At 55.6% G+C, this 6,090-nt stretch overlaps 2 non-coding genes across 2 annotated transcripts; one reads left to right on the forward strand and one right to left on the reverse strand.

Annotated features, from left to right (window-relative positions):
- Positions 1-306: 306 nt before the first annotated feature.
- Positions 307-378, forward strand: TRNAP-AGG (transfer RNA proline (anticodon AGG)). The gene has a single exon. It is a non-coding gene; the product is annotated as a tRNA-Pro (tRNA).
- Positions 379-929: 551 nt separating this feature from the next.
- On the reverse strand, positions 930-1,002 carry TRNAV-AAC (transfer RNA valine (anticodon AAC)). The gene has a single exon. It is a non-coding gene; the product is annotated as a tRNA-Val (tRNA).
- Positions 1,003-6,090: the final 5,088 nt, after the last annotated feature.

Consider the following 6,090-nt stretch of genomic DNA (forward strand, 5'->3'; position numbering starts at 1 on the left):
GCCGGGTTTGTTTCGCAAGGCCAAGTGTTGCTCAGGGAGCAGGAAGTCTTGAGTTGAACTCCCTGATGCTCCCCCCAAAGATTGTGTTTGTTGCTCTCTCTGACTTGGTGTTGCCGACATTTTTCTGACACAGAATGTGGTTTGTAATCTGTCCTGAGTGTGTAGTTGGTTTCTTGCTTCAAAGCTGTGAGGGGAGCTTGGAAATGACCTTGGAAAGGTGAAGTTAGGTGTAGTGTTGATCAGAGCACTGGGGGTTTATTGAAACCTGATTCTGCAGAAAGCCCAGTGCATCCTTCTTGAACTAGGGGCTTGTTGGTCTAGGGGTATGATTCTCCCTTAGGGTGGGAGAGGTCCTGGGTTCAAATCCCAGACAAGCCCTTGTTCAACCATTGTCCAATAGCTGATCCCAACAGGTCAGTGGCTCATGTCCTCTTATGTGATTTTCCTCTCTCCATTTGCTCAGTGCAATGGAACAGGCACTTGCTACTGGATGGCTCAGCTCAAGCATCAGCTCTGTCAAGATATGGTCCTGCCACTGACTGACTACACCCCTCCTGTTCACTGTGGCAGCCCCTCTTGCTGGTAGACACCACAACTGTCTAGCTTCTGACTCCCCCTCCCCCTTTTGTCTGGATGACTTGGCTGTTCTCCCTTCTGAGCTACAGTCCTTCATTTCTCTGTCACTCCCAGTCACCCAGACCATCTTCTCATTCCCTGCCACAAGCCAGATCTATGCCCTCAGTGGAGTTGGTGGAAACCAGGTGCTCCCTCCCTCCCTCTGGTTGCAGCCCAGCAGGGACCCTACACCAATAGCAAAGGGGATACTCAGCTGATGTCACCCCAGAGTCAGACTTATTAGAGTGTTTGGCCTGGGCACAAGGAGATGAGCCATCCAGCATAAGGGGGAAACACAGTAATTGAAACTTTGATGCTTCTGCCTGGTTTTGACCCAGGGACCTTTTGCGTGTTAGGCAAACGTGATAACCACTACACTACAGAAGCCCTTATCAAGGACCTTTCCCATCCCCACAATTCGATCCACAAGGCACCACTTGCCCTGGCACACATGGCTGGAGAACCTTCGAGAAATGGGGGGAGCCCCTCACACACTCAGCTGCTCCAGCAGAGGGTTGCAGCTGCACCCAGGAATTATGCCTTGGGCTTCAAGGGGAGTGTGACGTACTAGAGCTGGGAAGAGCAACCAGTAACTCCCATCTCCCTGCTGTGTGTGTCAGGGGGATCTGGCACAGAAAGCAGCCCAGAGAGAGAGCAGCAAAAAGTCAGGAGCTGCTGAAAGTCATTTTCATCTCGACATACGACAATCCTCAATGCACAGGAAACGTTAAGAAATGAACTAAGCTGTGGGTTGTGAGGCAGCAGCTGTTAGCTGGACAGAGCCAGAGACAAGGGAGGTGAGCAACACCTGGTGGGTGTTGCTGAACAGACATTACGATTGTTAAACAGGGGAGCCACAACTCACCTGCATGAGCCCAGCCCAGCAGAATGGCTTAACTTTGCCTGGAGACTTTACAATGCCCCCAGATGTGCCTGGCCTTGTGTTCTCCAAGCACACGTGGAGTTTGCAGATGAGATCAAGCTGGGAGGGTTTGCAACTGTTTTGGAGGATCCGCTCAGAATTCATAATAAGCTGCACCAAGTGGAGACAAGGTCTGAGGTAAACAGCAGCTAACCAGGCAGCAGGAGAAAACAGTGCGTTGAAGAGACTTTCTCTGGGCCTCGCTGAGCAGGGGCCCCAGGGTGACTCATCCACATGGAGACCTGCTTTGGGCCCTGTGGCTGGTGCTGCAGGCTGATCTCTTGCCCCCAGTGTCAGAGAGAGGGGAATGTGACATTCATCCTCCCTGGGCAAGTGTCTACACCTTTCCCAGCTGTGCGCTGCACAGCCCAGCCCAGCCCAGCCCAGCCCAGCCCAGCCCAGCAGCTGGGAGAGACCAGAGCCCCTGAGCCAGCCTTGGGAATGGGCCCTTCCCTCAGAGGCAGCTGCCCATGTCACTGGCTGCAGCTGAGACAGGGCTGCCCCCACCTTGTCCCCATGTCTGGCTGTGGCAATGCACCCTGGTTGTGTCTGGGGCCCTGCTCACCCCAGCAAGCCGCACTGCAGGGGACAGGAGTGACCATAGCATTGGTGGGCCAAACCAGCCCATCCTATGTGCCCAGCCAGCCAGCGAGTGGCAGGAAGGTTCCTGGCAGGATTGACTTTGGTGGGTATGAAAACCCACCATGCAGGTGGGGTTATTTAGCTGAGTGGTAAAGGTGATGGTTTGCTAATCCCTTGTACTTGGCATGAATGGGTTCAAATCCCATCTTCAGGGTTGGAACTGCTTTTGTTGAGCCCCAGCCCCAAGGGGAGGCTGCCAGTGGAGGGGTGAGATGATTTCATTTACCCTGACAGGGCCCAACCTGTCTGCAAAGGCAGCCGAATTGTGTGCTGCTCCCTGGGGCTCAGCAGGGCCCCAAACTCAGCCAGGGGTGTGGTGCCTTGGCAAGGAGGGGGCAGCCTGTGAAATGGGCAGCTGCCTCTGAGGGAAGGGCCTGTCCCCAAGGCTGCCTCAGGGTCTCTGGTGCCTCCCAGCAGTGGGCTGGGCAGTGCCCATCTGGGAAAGGAGACTTGCTCAGGGGGAATGAATGTTTCTCTGCCCTTAACAGCAATAGATGCAGCTACAGCTTGGGCCTGGGGCAGGTCTCCATTCAAACGTCCCACTCAGGGACTCTTTCTCTCACCTTCAGTTCCCTGATGTTTTAGCCTGATCTTCATGCTCCTTCCTTTAAGTGCCATGCCTGCAATGGAAATAGCCTGGCTGCTCCAGGTACAGGCACCGCCACCAATCATGCAGGCGAAGGAGAAGCTATGGGAAACACAACCTCAGACATCTCAACACAGACTGATGAGTTCTAGAGCCCCAACCTGTTACAGGCATGTGGGTGAGTCAGCCCAACCAGAGGCCGAGCTCCAGTGGGCCTCACTCATTTAGCAGGATGAGGAGCTCTAACTCGGATACACCTGTGTGCAAAAAAGCCCAGCCCGTGGAGGGAGAGAGATTGAGGACAAACCACCACAGCTCCAGCAGGTCTCACAGACATTTGAATTCAGATTTCAGAATCCTGTGTGCTGCCACTTACACAATGCGACTGGCAAATTTTAGCTCTTTTGGGCACCTCTGAGACTTTTTGTAAGCTGGCACCCTGCACTCTATGCCACCCTCCAGCTGTTTCACCTCTCAGGACACTCCTTCCTACCCCATCTCTACCCCTCTTCTCCCTGAGAGATTGAGCCCATACCTTCTCGCTGCCCCCTCCACCTGGCTGGAGAGTGACTCTCTGAAACCCCCAGAGTTTTGAAACAGCTTTATAATAACCAGCCTGCAGAGAATTAACAGAAATACAGATATGGGGAGGGATGTTGGTGCTTGTGTACGAATATGGAGGTGAGGAAGCACATAATGGCCCTGGCTGTGAATTCCTACAAAATTGACATCCTCTGTCCACACACATTTACAAAATGTGCAGCTGCTTCATTGCTGAATGTGATACATTTGATGGACTCTGAATGAGAACCTCTTTAGAGAAATGTAGAGCAACGAAGGGTCCTGTGGCACCTTATAGACAAACAGAAAAGTTTAGAGCATGAGCTTTCGTGAGTTAACTCACTTCTTCAGATGCTTGACAAGCATCTGAAGAAGTGAGTTAACTCACGAAAGCTCATGCTCTAAACTTTTCTGTTCGTCTATAAGGTGCCACAGGACCCTTCGTTGCTCTACAGATCCAGAATAACACGGCTACCCCTCTGATCTTTAGAGAAATGAGACCCAAAATTCCTCATATCGGTGTCAACAGTCAGTTGCCCTGTTTAGCCAGATTTGAACTGAGGGAGGGATTTGCTAGGTATATATGCAATGGCTCTGGCAAACATTGAGGGCTGGTCTCCATTTTAACCCCTGCCCCACGCAGTAGAAATCCAGAGTGTGTAGGGAAAGGTGAGACAGCTGTAGTCACACAAGTAGCTGCCTTTTAAAGGAGGGGCTTGGACTTGAAACAAGACCACTTGATCTACAGTCAAACACCGAAACCCTGACCTACCCCCACATTTCACTCTTGCTTCTGCCACTGATCTTCCGGCCCCTTTGAACAAACCCTCCTTCCCCAGGTTCCCTTTTCTGTCCCCACCCTCAGGGGTTTTACAAATGGGGTTTTATTAAACTTTCTCTCTCCCGGTGCACACCACAGCTTCCCCTACTGACCTGGCTTCTCCCACTCACAGAGCTGCCATCACTCAGGGAGGCTGGTTTCATGTGAGTGGGGGACGGCTCTCCCATCCACTTGGGCTGTGCCACACTTGGCCACAACTTTGAAATGGCCATTTTGAAGATTACTGATGAAGTGCTGAATTGAATATTCAGCGCTTCATTAGCATTAGGATGCTTCCAGCTGCGGTACTGTAACACGTCCCGTGACGCCCAGCCCCTTGGTCTAGGGCGGGCGGCAACAAAAGAGGGGGGTTAGGGCACCAGCCCGCACTCAGTTCGGGCAGTCAGCGGCTCACCGCTACCCCCGTACAGGCCCCAGCCCTCAGTCCAGGGCGGGGCAGCAATTCACAAGAGTTAAGCACCAGCCCAGCCCTCAGTTTGGGGCGGGGCAGCACCACAAGGGTCTACAGACAGGCTCAGCGGGGGCTGGCCCTGTCAGGGAGGGGGGTAGGGGGTCGCAGGCCCTCCCACTCCACTGCGACCCGACCCTGGGGGTCGCTCACATGCAACCCCGGCAGTGGGGATCCAGACCGCAACACAACTGCCATTGGTTCGTGAGCGTCGTTCCCCGGGCCACTTCCTACCTCACCCTCTGTTGGCGGCAGGTCCCAGTCCATCTGGTCGAGGGGTCCTCCTAGGTCGGTCTCCTCTGGGTCATCCACCTGTGGGGGCCCCGGCCAATCGTCCATGACCACGTCGTTAGGGTAGTCAGGCGGCGGCAATACAGGAGACGCAGGGCGGTCCTGGGTCTGAGTGTTGTAGGGATCCGCCGGGACTCTGGGGCAGCCCGCCCCCGGGGCCTCTTCCACGGCAGGGGGTCTCCACCGGCGGGAAGGTCCTGGTAGGTCCGGGAAGTGCGGGTAGTCTCCTTGGGGCATACGGACCCGGGGTTGCGGGGAGCCTCTGGGGGCCTGCTCCTTTGGCCTGGCCGGGCAGCCGCAGGCCCTCTCCCTTTGGCCCCGGGGAGCTCGTGCAGGCACGTCCTCCCTGCCCGGAGGCCCAGCACTGAATGGTTCCCGCGTCCCTCCTTTGGCTCTTCTAGCCCTTGGCCCCGCCCTCTGAGGGGCGGGCCTCTGGTCTCCTGACTCCGGCCCCGCCCACCAGGGCCTCTGCATAGCTTCCCCGGCCTCTGGGTCTGCGGGAGGCCATACTGACCCACTACATTCCCCCCCCTCAAGTCCGTCTCCCATGCCATGGGGGCGGGCTCTTCCATTTCCCCCAGGCGGGACAGGAAGTCTGCATTTATGTGGTCCTTACCTGCCCGATGACGTACGTCAAAGGCGTATGGTTGCAGTGCCAAGTACCACCGCATAGTCCGGGCATTCGTATCCCTCATTCGCGCCAGCCACTGTAAGGGTGCATGGTCTGTAACTAGGGTGAAGGGGGTACCCAGCAGGTAGTACCTAAGGGCGTCACAGGCCCACTTCACCGCCAGGGCCTCCTTTTCTATCACGGCGTAGCGCTGTTCCCTGGGGAAGAGCTTCCGGCTGATGTAAACTACAGGGTGGTCCTCTCCGTCCACCTCCTGGGACAGGACAGCTCCCAGGCCTACACCGGAGGCATCCGTCTGCAGGATGAACGGACGAGTGAAGTCGGGGCTGTAGAGGACTGGTTCCCGTATTAGGCATTGTTTTAGTGCCCGGAATGCCTTGTCGGCAGCCGCAGTCCACACCACCCTTTGTGGCTGGGTTTTCGTTAACAGCTGCGTCAGGGGGGCTGCAACTGAGGCGAATTCAGGGATGAAGCGTCGGTAATATCCTGCCAGTCCCAGGAACTGTCGTACCTGTCGCTTGGTACTGGGGGGAGGGCAGGCCGCTAAGGCCTG

This window comes from Carettochelys insculpta, chromosome 33 (assembly GCF_033958435.1).
Source record: "Carettochelys insculpta isolate YL-2023 chromosome 33, ASM3395843v1, whole genome shotgun sequence".
Classification (NCBI taxonomy): Eukaryota; Metazoa; Chordata; order Testudines; family Carettochelyidae; genus Carettochelys; species Carettochelys insculpta.